General features: G+C 45.7%; 1 long non-coding RNA gene across 1 annotated transcript; it reads right to left on the reverse strand.

Moving 5' to 3' along the window:
- Window positions 1–724: 724 nt before the first annotated feature.
- Window positions 725–2,931, reverse strand: LOC128501217 (uncharacterized). The gene is made up of 2 exons (XR_008355025.1): window positions 2,793–2,931; window positions 725–942 (listed from the first exon to the last, which is right to left on the reverse strand). It is a non-coding gene; the product is annotated as an uncharacterized LOC128501217 (long non-coding RNA).
- Between the last annotated feature and the right edge of the window lie 9,668 nt (window positions 2,932–12,599).

Below are 12,599 nucleotides of genomic sequence, written 5' to 3' on the forward strand. Positions count from 1 at the left end.
AATGTTAATAAATACCGAAAACCAACCACAAGCAGTAAATGTGCCAAAAAGGAAAGCCAAAGGAACGAAAAACCAATGTAATTCGCAATAAACCCATCGACGGTCCGGCGGCGCTGCCAGAATCTGCCGCTCCCATTCGTTCAGTGTCTTTTTTCATTATGAGCTAAAAAATGTTGACTAAGCCTGCGCAATAAAGTCGTGATTTTATTTTTGTACACTTTGCAGGTGTTATTTTTCCTGAGAAAACCACGAGTGTCCAATCATTAGTGAGGCCCTGACGAATTTAAACGTTGGTGACGCTCCCTCGGGGAGTCTGGGGATCTGGCTCCAGCACGGCCATTTTCAGCGATTAAAAATACTAATAAGACCAGTGAAAAAAACCGGTGTGGATAAAAAATGGTGCCAGTCACAATAACGGAGTGAAAAAAGCTTGTTTTCATGAAAACAGCTGAGTGACCCCAAACTTTTGAATGGTCGTGTATTTATACCTAGCAGCCGGCCGTCGTTACAAGGAAGGCAGACGCAGCGGCCAGAGACGTCCCGCTACCCCCGCTGGTTCCTTTAACCTGAACCGACTCGGGTCGGGTTTGTAAATCCATTTTTCTCTTACTTTCAGAAGTTTCAGGCTCCAGATTTAGTGAGAGGGACCCCAAAACTATCCATCCCCTTTTTCCCACGTATTTAAAGGACCATTTTTTTAGTTATTAACGGTATCGCATCACAGTTTGTTAGTTACATATTGTTTATTGTAAAATAATCCTGATTCTGTAAAAAAAAGTATTTGATTTTGTTCGGCTTTTGCTTTTTTCGATTACAAAGACTTTCGCTGTTTTTTGGACCAAACGTTGTTAAAAACAAAGAAAAGAAAGCGAGGAATTTGTCTGTCGTGGCTCATAGATGTAGAATCTGAAATTCATTCCGAATTCATGCGCAGTCTTCGGTCTGAAAGAATTGTAGAATAATGAGAAGCAGAAACCTCTATCATTCGCTGTAGTTCCAGCTGTTTGATCTTTTTTTATTCCCACTTTGGCCAGAATGTCTCTTTCCTCCCCATCATCTCCTCACCTGCCCTCTACAGGCTGCTTACAGAATAGCTGTTACTCTCCTCCCAGAACTCGACTAATGAGATCATAACACTAAAAAAAATAAAGGTTTCGGGAAATTTGTTTCCTAGTAATTTCCACGGTCACCTTCCAGACCATCACACTGGCGCTCAAATAAGTCACTATGTTACAAAAAAAGTTCCTCCATGCGCAAATCTCTCACCCTGGTTCCTGGGTTATAGTTATCTCGGGACATGATGTTAATCTGAATCCCACCATCAGCCCTGAAATCAATGAGATTTCCTGTTGGATTAAAACCAGGGATCTAAGTAGCTACTGAATTGCACATGGGGTGCGGCCCCAGAGCGCGGCCCCAGAACGCGCTCTGGGGCCGCACTTAGCGATGTTTTCAGTTACAAGAGGTAGATGAGTTTCTCTCAGTCGCCAGAGATGTGTGGGGGGCAGAAAGCTGGGGCATATAGAATGTTAAACCCCTCTAAATCTTTGTGCATTGGGCTGTCTTTGGGGTAGAACACAATAAAATGATGTCATTTTTCTGCAGTGGGGGTAAAGAACTGGCCTCGGTGCAGCATATCGGTAGCAAATGTCCACCTCTGGCACATGGTTTACATCATGTCATCACACTCTGGCACTGAAAAGGTAACTGAAAACATACACAAGGCTTCACTGGATCCAGTCTGCTGGGAAGAGAGGCTGCACTGGATCCAGTCTGCCGGGAGGAGAGGCTGCACTGAATCCAGTCTGCTGGGTGGGGAGGCTTCACTGGATCCAGTCTGCTGGGAGGAGAGGCTGCACTGGATCCAGTCTGCTGGGAGGAGAGGCTGCACTGGACCCAGTCTGCTGGGAGGAGAGGCTGCACTGGACCCAGTCTGCTGGGAGGAGAGGCTGCACTGGATCCAGTCTGCTGGGAGGAGAGGCTGCACTGGATCCAGTCTGCCGGGAGGAGAGGCTGCACTGGACCCAGTCTGCTGGGAGGAGAGGCTGCACTGGATCCAGTCTGCCGGGAGGAGAGGCTGCACTGGATCCAGTCTGCTGGGTGGGGAGGCTTCACTGGACCCAGTCTGCTGGGAGGAGAGGCCGCACTGGATCCAGTCTGCTGGGAGGAGAGGCTGCACTGGATCCAGTCTGCCGGGAGGAGAGGCTGCACTGGATCCAGTCTGCTGGGTGGGGAGGCTTCACTGGATCCAGTCTGCTGGGAGGAGAGGCTTCACTGGATCCAGTCTGCTGGGAGGAGAGGCTGCACTGGATCCAGTCTGCTGGGTGGGGAGGCTTCACTGGATCCAGTCTGCTGGGAGGAGAGGCTGCACTGGATCCAGTCTGCTGGGAGGAGAGGCTGCACTGGATCCAGTCTGCTGGGAGGAGAGGCTGCACTGGATCCAGTCTGCTGGGAGGAGAGGCTGCACTGGACCCAGTCTGCAGGGAGGAGAGGCTGCACTGGACCCAGTCTGCTGGGAGGAGAGGCTGCACTGGACCCAGTCTGCTGTGAGGAGAGGCTGCACTGGACCCAGTCTGCTGGGAGGCTGCTAGCCCGGCTGGAGCACACTATGCTGTAGAGAAGCCCCAGCTGTCAAAACAGAACCATCTCTCTGTACAATGGGTCCGAATATCTGACCACAGAAGAACTGGCATGTAGGTCAGAGACACTCAGTGACCCCCAACACATAACAAGCGATACAATAAAGCACAGAATCTGTACAGAGGCAAAATTATTTGCAGCAATATCCTCACCGTGCGGGTGAATGAGGGTTAAAATCTTTTCCTTTTGTAAAATCTCCTGCCAACAACCACCCCAAATACGGCAGCCATGCCGGCAGCCAGCAACACGGACATCTTTTGTTTCTGTGGGAAACAAGAAAATGAAAGCGTATAAAGGGATTTCCGTAACGTCTTCTCCGTGATGTGAAAATTTGAGTAAGGGGTAGAAATGTTTCCAGGATCAGTGATCTCGTGTACTTACCCACTGGACCTGGGGGAGCTGGTTCTGTGCTGCGAAGGAAAAAGGGCCCTTTTAACACACGAAGGACAATAAAACCAGAGAATAAAGAGGCGAGGAAACGAGGGATTTGGGTCTCATTCACCCAAATCCACATTACGTGTCCTGGATAGGCAGGCTGCTCAATACACCCATTCATTTACAATCCATGTTTCAGGTGAGGGCATGGGAGTCCCCATTACCCCAAAAAGGCTCTGAAGGCCATTTAAAAACTGAATGAAAAAGAGAAACTTTGGAGGCTATGCATGTTATTTTGGTACCGGCATGGAAGGAGTCTAGCAGGACAAGTTGCTTGGATTCAGGTATTGGGTCTTTCTCTGTGTTGGAGAAGAGCAGGAGGTTACTGGCCCATAGGGAGATTTTGGGCTGATTCTGCAGGATTCGGTCTCTCTCCTCGTCATCGCTCTTCTCCAGGTCATCAACCACCACGATGACATTGGGCTTACCTTAGAAAAGAGAAACCTTTAGGTATCAGCTCAGCCCTAGGTCTGAAAGATTAAAGCGCACAATGCCTTTTAGGGTACCGGAGATCCGACCGCAGAGGCGGAGGGCGACTCGGGGACGCTGTCCTAGGTCTGCCCCAAAGGTAAACATACGCCGCTGACAGTGGACGTGATACGTACAAAATAAACATGGTGTCCGTAAACATTTCCAAAATGAACATTATTACAACCAAAAATCCTTGCAATGTTACTGTGAATGTCCAATCGTTTCTAACTCTTTTGGCTCTTGTTTGTGGGACTGATACTTGGTATTAATATATATTCACACGACGGATAAACGCTCAGCAAGCCCCCTTTTACCTAGTTCCTCGGAGAGGTGCTTCAGCTCCCTGTCATACAAGGAATCTGCCACGTCCGTGATATTTATGCGCCCAAAGCACTTTGTGTGGTAGAGTATCCCAAATGATGCATTTGCCACACGCGACTTCCATTCCCTGCCATTGCTGTTGGAAATGGGCAAGTAGGTGGCGCTCCCTACAAGCCCCCGGTAACGGTGGGACCGCAGGTGCTTTAGGAACCAGGCTGCGTGGCTCTCACACGCTCTAGATGTCACCAGGACGTCCAGCTTGTCTCTCGTCATAGTGATCCCTGGAAGAAAGGAGCAAGCGGAGAGCCGAGGATATTGAGGTGAAACGTCTCGTTCTTTGGGGGTTCCGGTGGAGCCGGCCGAGTCTCCCCAGATTTGGAGAAGACACTTTGAGTTTTATTGAGATTTTAGGTCAATGAAAGAAATCTTGTCGCCATAATCTTGGTTTATCACCCCAAATTACAGCTAACCCTAAAGTTACCCTAAACCTGCAAATGACCCCAAACTGAAGAGGACGTCAATCAAATGGCTCTAATATTGGTCATCATGGAAACCTTGACTTGTCATTGTTTAAAGATACACTTAATTGAGTCACCTGCTTTCAAGCAGTGATATCAACCATAACATATTGTGAGCCTTCTATATGATAACAGCGGAGGAGAATTGGAAGGGGGAAGACTGTGTGACCCTGAGAATCTGCCCCTTCACTGTGACATTGGGGCAAACCCTGAGAGTTGCCAGGCTCGGGGGGTCTTTACTTACCTCCTACCCTCTTTCCTGCTCTGTAAATGTTAGCGTTAGTAAAGCTGAAAGTGAAAGTCTTCTGGGGACATGGCGGGGATTAACTCTTCTGTTTCCTAAAGCTGCTGGTAAGACTCAGTCTGAGACCCCCTACCTCACAGTATCATGTTAGCGTAACATGGTGCTATTCCAGGAGGGGGTTTATATTTCACAGCACCGTGTACACTGTGTGCACCTATCTCTGTATTACACAGCACTGTGTACAATGCAACCCTGGGGCAGTGAAAGAGTTAGTGGGGCTGTACACACCCTTCGTTCCTGAACCAACCCTGTGAGTAACAATGAAAGTGAAAGCTGCACCGACACGGGGCAGAAAGCAGGCAAAAGGGACTAGCGAGACAGACAGAGAGAGTGAGGGAGCAAGACTGTCATTGGCCAAGACAGACATATTGGGACCAACCAGCAAAGAGAGAGAGAGACATAAACAGAGCGGGACGGATCCAACAAGGAGACGGATAAACTGAGAAAGAGACAGACAGAGACAAACTCGGGATTGGAGAGAACAGAATACCGAGAGACCTGCTGCCCTGACAATCAGCTGGATGTCTAGACGGTGAGGATTATTGATTGTATTTACTCAGAGCGCGGAGGCGTCACTCGGCTATGGCCGCGATGTCAAGTCGTGATGCGGTGTACAGGGACTCGCGTGAGTTAGCTCTTTGCTCAGTAGAGTATGTCACACAAACACCCCCCCAGAACGCATCCCCCCAAAATACCCCCTGCATTCTCCACGCACAGCACACACGTGTTACATACACACCAGGGCCCTTTGCATGATGTTTGCCTGAAAACATTGATCTCCTCAAACCTTCCTAAATTAACTCAGGGATCTTGCCCCATTAGCCCCACTGATGACTGTGACGTGGAACGGTCTTTTACTTACAGGGAAGAAGTGGATCCGCTGGGGATCAGCGTGGGGATCATCTCCCGCTCGCCTCACACTCACTTCCAGTGGTTGATGGATCTGCTCAGGTGGGGACCTTTCCAAATGATTGTGAGGGACGTGAAATATCTTACGATTACGGAACATAGCAGAGATGAGTGGGTGCATGAAGCCGGCCGGTGCTCCGTGGGAATCCTGTACCACAGTAACCGCCACAGGAGGACTAACATCACGCATGTGGATGGCGCATTATATGAGAAGGAGCTCAGACTTCTGTCCACCTGCTTAGGTGAGACTCATTCTGACTGATTTAAGTTTGTCTTTAGATTTCTTCAGATTTCGTATTTGCTAAAATGTGTTCACTAATCGGCCTGCTTTGGCGGCCACAGGTCCCGCGAGGGTTGTGGTCATGTTGGATGACGTGGATCTCACCAACGACGTGGAGAAGCAGAGAATCTTGAGAGATCAGCCAAGCATCAGAACCCTGGCCAGAGATCTCCTCCTCATCCCTAAAACTGGGAAAGAAGAAGCCATAATCCAGGAACTGAGAGAATTCTGCGCAGGCTTTAAAGGAGGTAACGCGCTCATTTTATCAAATTGTACACTTTGTTCTAATGAACCCGTTACGAAATAATAACCTTGGGGTACATCACCAGCATGAGCGTGCGCTCAATAACATACGGAGACGGAGGCGAAGTCCAACTCCCATGTGCATTAGCGTGAATTAGCATGTGCCGGGTTGAGTCACGTGACAGCGGATTCTACGGTGCCTTAAGCTTTTCCCTGGTTGAGTTAACTCTGACCACTTGAGTTAATGACTGATCACACAACTCCTTAGTGAATAGGCCTTAGAGAGACCGGCTACAGATACGGCGCATCTCTCAGTCCATGGTGACTGCGGTTGGAGTCAGAAGCCCAAAATCTTTCTGAAAATAGCTTAAGTTAAAACTCATAGTGAAAAAAAAACATTTTGCTCGATGGCTTCTTCAGCGGTGATCTGTTTTATTTCTGCTTCCAGGCTCTAATTTAAACCAGTTCCAAACACTCTTAGAGCAAGTAAATGTCCTGATACCAGAACGCACGAGACAACTGAACTCTCAGCCATCTGCATCAACGGTAGGTCCATCTCAGAGCGCAAACACTTTACATCATCCTTTCTTAACCAATAACCAATTCGTGTCAATGAGATTGTAGAAAAACACATTGTGAACTCGCGGGCCAGCTGAGGTTGGCACTCCTAGCATTCACAATTAGGAGATAATGGAAAGACAAGGGTCCACATGCTCAAGGATTCCAGGGGCTCATTTTCTTTGTTGCTGATTAATTCCACCCTAACAGTCTACAGGAGATTAGACAGTGTAAGGAAGGCAACTGCTGGTTCTTGGGTCAAGGATCCTTGAGAATTCTCTGAAATGTTTGCAGTTTCTTGATTTTGTTGATGATGAGCAGCTCTCCCGATGGGGCTGATCCAAGAAGCCATTAACCGGCATCCGGTGGATTCTGGTGTCCGGTAATATCCCTTATATCAGGACAAAACAATATTTATCTCCAGAGCTTTACTAGAAGTGTAGAGGTACAAAACAAAATGGAGGCTGAGGTCATGTGACTGTCCCAGCAGGCGAGGCTAAGAGGTTACAAAAACATGGACACCGGAGTAAAACTGGCTGATATGGGGCAATAACAGAAACAAACTCAACCCTAGCGTTACCCATCATCTGTATTTCATGGTAAATGGAATTTTCTTGAAATTCTTGCAGACGAGGACCTCTAAAGAAACATCTCCATCCTCTCAAAAGCACAGAATCAGCATATTTTCAAGATGCTGCGAGAGCCATTATCAGTGGTTGGCGGACAGACTACTGGGCACAGAATTTGAAGACGTGGTGGGGAATGTCCGCGCCGTCTACATTTCTAACAACTACTCAGAGTTTCTCAAAGAGCTCTCGCATTGCACATTGGCTATTTTGTATCACACGCTCCATTGGGGCCGCATTAATGTCACAGATGTCACCGATTCCTTATACGATAGGGAGCTGAAAGCCTTATCTCAGCGTCTTGGTAAGTAATAATGAAAACATAGCCTAATAAACCCAAACTTTAATGGCACTTTATACCAACAGCTACCAAGCAAGATGGTGGAGCCACCAGATTCAGAATTACTTACTAAGCATTCATTAAAATCCATCTGCCCTCGATATGGGGTCATATATAAAAAATATTCTTGATTCAAGCGTCTTTATGATTGTGAGATGCTTTCAGGCATTGCATAGCAATAAACATCTAACGACACAAGGAGAAGAGATGTTTGAGTTTTCTCGTCTTTGGGGTCTCTGTAGGTAAGGGGAACGTCATTGTGGTCATCGATCACCTGATGGACGTTAGCCCGGCAGAGAAGGACCGAATTCTACAGAACCAGCCGAGCATCGCAAGGTTTGCCAAGGAACTCTTCATCTTCCATGAGACGAAAGCTAGTAAACCTGAAAATTTGGAGGGACTGAGAGAAAGTCTGCAGGACAAAGGTTTGTTTAGAAGTTTTGGGGAATTTTTTAGGCCCAGTGATAATGTATAATATTCATTGGTCGATGCTTAAGAAGAATCAACTTCTAGAACTGAAATCATCTACAGTAAAGTATGTATGATTAATGAAAGTAAAGCCAATGAAGCAAAGGAAATATTTTGGAAATATATCATTTTTGTTTTATTTTACTATTATTATTTTTTTGGATAACCCTCTCACTCCCACATGGCGCACACCTTTCCGGCGTCAGGGGGAAGTCCTTTTGATATCTTGAGTAGGACCTTAAGCATTGGGTAGTAGGTGACCACTAAGGGGACCCGGTCGTTCCTCTGTGGCTCTTTGTATTTCGGGGGTTCCTCTCGCTGCATATTTCTTGCTCTCTGGTTCTTCCTACTGATGCACCTGATTTCCTCCATAGAACGGATACAAAATGACGATTTTATGGCCACTGAGAATCCAGATCAGGTCTCGATGATGGACGTGGAGATAAATCCAAGTCAGACTCTTAAAGGAAGAAAAGATTATACGGATCACGCGGCAGCGGAAGCCAAAAGCAAACGGGAGAGATCCGGTGAAAGCGAAGCGGAGCCAGCGGATAAATGTAAAGATCTCATTGAATTCACACAGAGGCTGATCGCCGGACACCGGGAGGAATGCTCTTTATTTATGGAGAAAAGTTTGGAAACGCAGCGGCAATTAGAAAGTGTATTGCGACAGCTCCGCGAGATCGATGCAGCGACGCAACAACACAACCAGGCAATGCAGCAGGGATACGCAACACACCCGATACAGAGAGAGGACAGCGCAATACAGGAGCAGAACGACACAATACAGAGACAGGGCTGCGCAATAAATTAGCTGAACAACACAATGCAGAGACAGGACCGCACAATAGAGAGACAGGACCGCACAATAGAGAGACAGGACCGCACAATAAGAGGAGCGGAGACACAGGATACATGAAGAGGGATCCAACGTGTAAAGAAGTGGACCGTGTGTGCAGCATATGAACAGAAATGTGTTTTTTTATATAAAGATCATATTGAGTTTTTAAGCGGCACTCAGCAGAGTACACATCATGCCGAACGTACACCGAGAAATCCACGAGAACAGAAATGTTTAATATCTGCAATGAACCCCCCCCCCGCAGGAATCTTCCAGACACCTAGTTATGCATCCTATCCAAAGTACTAAAAACAACTCCCATCACTTCCTATTCAACATGAGCTCAACAGCTGAAAAATAAATGGATTCGAATAAAATAACTTGCAGACTGTTTTTATTTTATTCTTTCTTTTTAATTCTAATTGGGTGAATTGCTTTTATTGGGGGGGGGGGCATTTGTGACCTCACAACCTCTGATCCAAGCATACTAGCAGGAAGCAGTGTGTTTTAGCAGCATGCTGAACGCAGTAGATCAGATGGCAGCAGGCTGGCACTTCAAATCTCTCGGGTCTGTTACCATGGTAATGTAACCCCTTTTTGGCACAGCTTGGTAGGGCTTCCAGGACAGACCACCATTTGGACTAGTTGTTGGCACTCAGTAACGGGGAATTGGTAAAACAACAGAAGTCCCTGGCTGCTGCAGCGCAGGTTCAGCAGCGTCACACAGTCCTAACATATATAACTAGTAACCCCAGCTCTCCCTCCGGGAAGCCGGTGCTCCCCCTGTCCAGGTACCTCCTGTGTCTCTGTGTCGGGGCCCTTGATGCAGGTAGCGCTACCCAGGAAAGAGAGTGTAACTGCTGGGGTATAGGTTAATGAGGTACCTCTCTTTAGTGTCTTCAGGCAGACCTGGAATGCTGTCTCTTTATTCTCCAGGCTGGGACTGATGCTTCTCCCCTTACAGATGTCTCTCTGGTATCACCTCACTGATGCTGTCTTCCCTCGCAGATGTCTCTCTGCAGCTCTGCGATCACCTCGCAGATGTCTCTCTGCTCTCCCCTCACAGATGTCTCTCTGCTCTCCCCTCCCAGATGTCTCTCTGCTCTTCCCTTAGAGATGTCTCTGTGCTCTTCTTTCACAGATGTCTCTGTGCTCTCCTTTCACAGATGTCTCTCTGACTGTAGGCCTGGAACTTGGGCCCTCTGCAGGTAACCTCAGCTCCTTCAGACTCACTCAGGATACTTTGGAGTGCAGCAGCTTGCTGACCGCCATGAGTTCAGAGCCAACAGGCTGCATTCAGGGCCTGTGAGCAGGAAGAGCCGCCTCAGGCCGCTGCCCTCCTCACTCCCAGCGCGGTTCTGGCCCTGTCCTTCCTGTTCTGGAAACTTCTATGGGGTTCCTCTCCTCTCACAGCAATCACACAGGAGACTGGCAGCTGCCGGAGACAACTTCTGATTGGCTCAGAGAAGTCCAATGACTGAGCTGGAGAAAAGGTCAGTGTCCATGACAACCCAGCTGCAGAGCGACCAGACAGAAGAATCTCAGCACCGGGTGAGAGTAACGCCGAGCGGCCGATCGCTGCCCGCGCTATAAGGCAGGTTGTGCGAATGTTTCTGATCTGAGCCTCAGGGTGATTAACCTTTTGTCTTTTAACCAAAAAAGCCTATTCTTACCCCCAGAAGAAGCCGAGTCAGCAACACTTTATATTTAATTTACACACTTTATATGCCATTTACACACTTTATATGTCATTTACAAACTTTATATTTAATTGTCACACTTTATATGTCATTTATACACTCTATATGTCATTTACACACTTAAAATTTAATTTACACACTTTATATGTCATTTATACACTTTATATGTCATTTACACACTTTATATTTAATTTACACACTTTATATGTCATTTACACACTTTATATTTAATTTACACACTTTATATGTCATTTACACACTTTATATGTCATTTATACACTTTAAATTTAATTTACACACTTTATATGTCATTTACACACTTTATATGTAATTTATACACTTTATATTTAATTTACACACTTTATATGTCATTTACACACTTTAAATTTAATTTACACACTTTAGGTGTCATTTAAACACTTTATATTTAATTTACACACTTTATATGTCATTTACACATTTTATATTTAATTTACACACTTTATATGTCATTTACACACTTTATATGTCATTTATACACTTTAAATTTAATTTACACACTTTATATGTCATTTACACACTTTATATGTCATTTATACACTTTATATTTAATTTACACACTTTATATGTCATTTACACACTTTATATTTAATTTACACACTTTATATGTCATTTACACACTTTAAATTTAATTTACACACTGTATATGTCATTTACACACTTTAATTTACACACTTTATATTTAATTTACACACTTTAATTTACACACTTTATATGTCATTTATACACTTTATATGTCATTTACACACTTTATATTTAATTTACACACTTTATATGTCATTTATACACAGATAATATCCAGTTGACTTTGATGTTCAGGACCGTTTATAAAGAGCGTATCTGATGAAGCCTTGAGCGAAACGCGTTACATGTGCTGACATACATGAGAGGAAGGACGAGTGTCTTATTGCTCCGAATACACGTCCGCATCCCAGTCACGGCAGAACGCGGGACGCCGCGAATCCGGAGATCGGAGATACACTGGACACTTTTTATTTTATTATTTTATTGATTCCATTGAGAAGATAAAATATATCATTTTCACCACCTCCGACTCTCATCTGGTATTTGGAACCTTACGGACCTGTTTATGAGAAGACTCCAAGGGGTTAACTGCAGGAAATAGGAAAGCTTCCTGGCTCCGGTCTATACGGATATACACGGGCTTTGGTGAAGCCCCACCGAATGTAAGAGTCCATTTCTAAGTTAGTTTTTTTTACATATTACGCTATTTTTGTTTATTCCATTTAATTTTCATGTGTGACCCCGACATACCGTTTGGAGCTTCTGACGTTACATCTTGCTGGCAGTATTATTACCATTTTTATTTCGCACTCATTGGGTGACGCTGGTGTTTTTTGTATAGTTTTATTCGTGAGAGCGTTCGCTTCCGGAGACGGAGCCGCTAGATATATACGAATACATGGATGGGCCGATTATTTACTCCTTCTCAAGTATAGGAAATACGCACAAGACTGGCCCTGACGGACAGGTGACCTTCTTCTTATCTTATTATTATTATTATTTATTGTTTTATATAGCGCCATCAAATCCCGTAGCATCTGCTGGGGCACTGAGCTGGTGGGGGCACGGCTGCCAGGTCTTCTGCTATGTTGGGAAGCCTTTATGTGTTTATGAGAATTTACACAGTGACTGGATCATTTCTGTGCTTCCACGCAACATTTTCTTTCTGTTGGACAGAACTGAATAGCGCACATTAAGTGTGTTCCGTGTTACTTTATTTCTGTGCTGGACTTGCCCCCCTGGGGTGGATGTTACCTGCTCCCCAAACCGTCCACACATAAGGGTTTAGAGCCAGGAGGTGAGGTAGGGGTGGAAGCCTTTAATCCAGAACTTCTGCCCTTAACGTGAGAAGAAGTTGTTTAAACACAGACTGCGGCGAATT

This window comes from Spea bombifrons, chromosome 7, assembly GCF_027358695.1.
Source record: "Spea bombifrons isolate aSpeBom1 chromosome 7, aSpeBom1.2.pri, whole genome shotgun sequence".
Lineage (NCBI taxonomy): Eukaryota > Metazoa > Chordata > Amphibia > Anura > Pelobatidae > Spea > Spea bombifrons.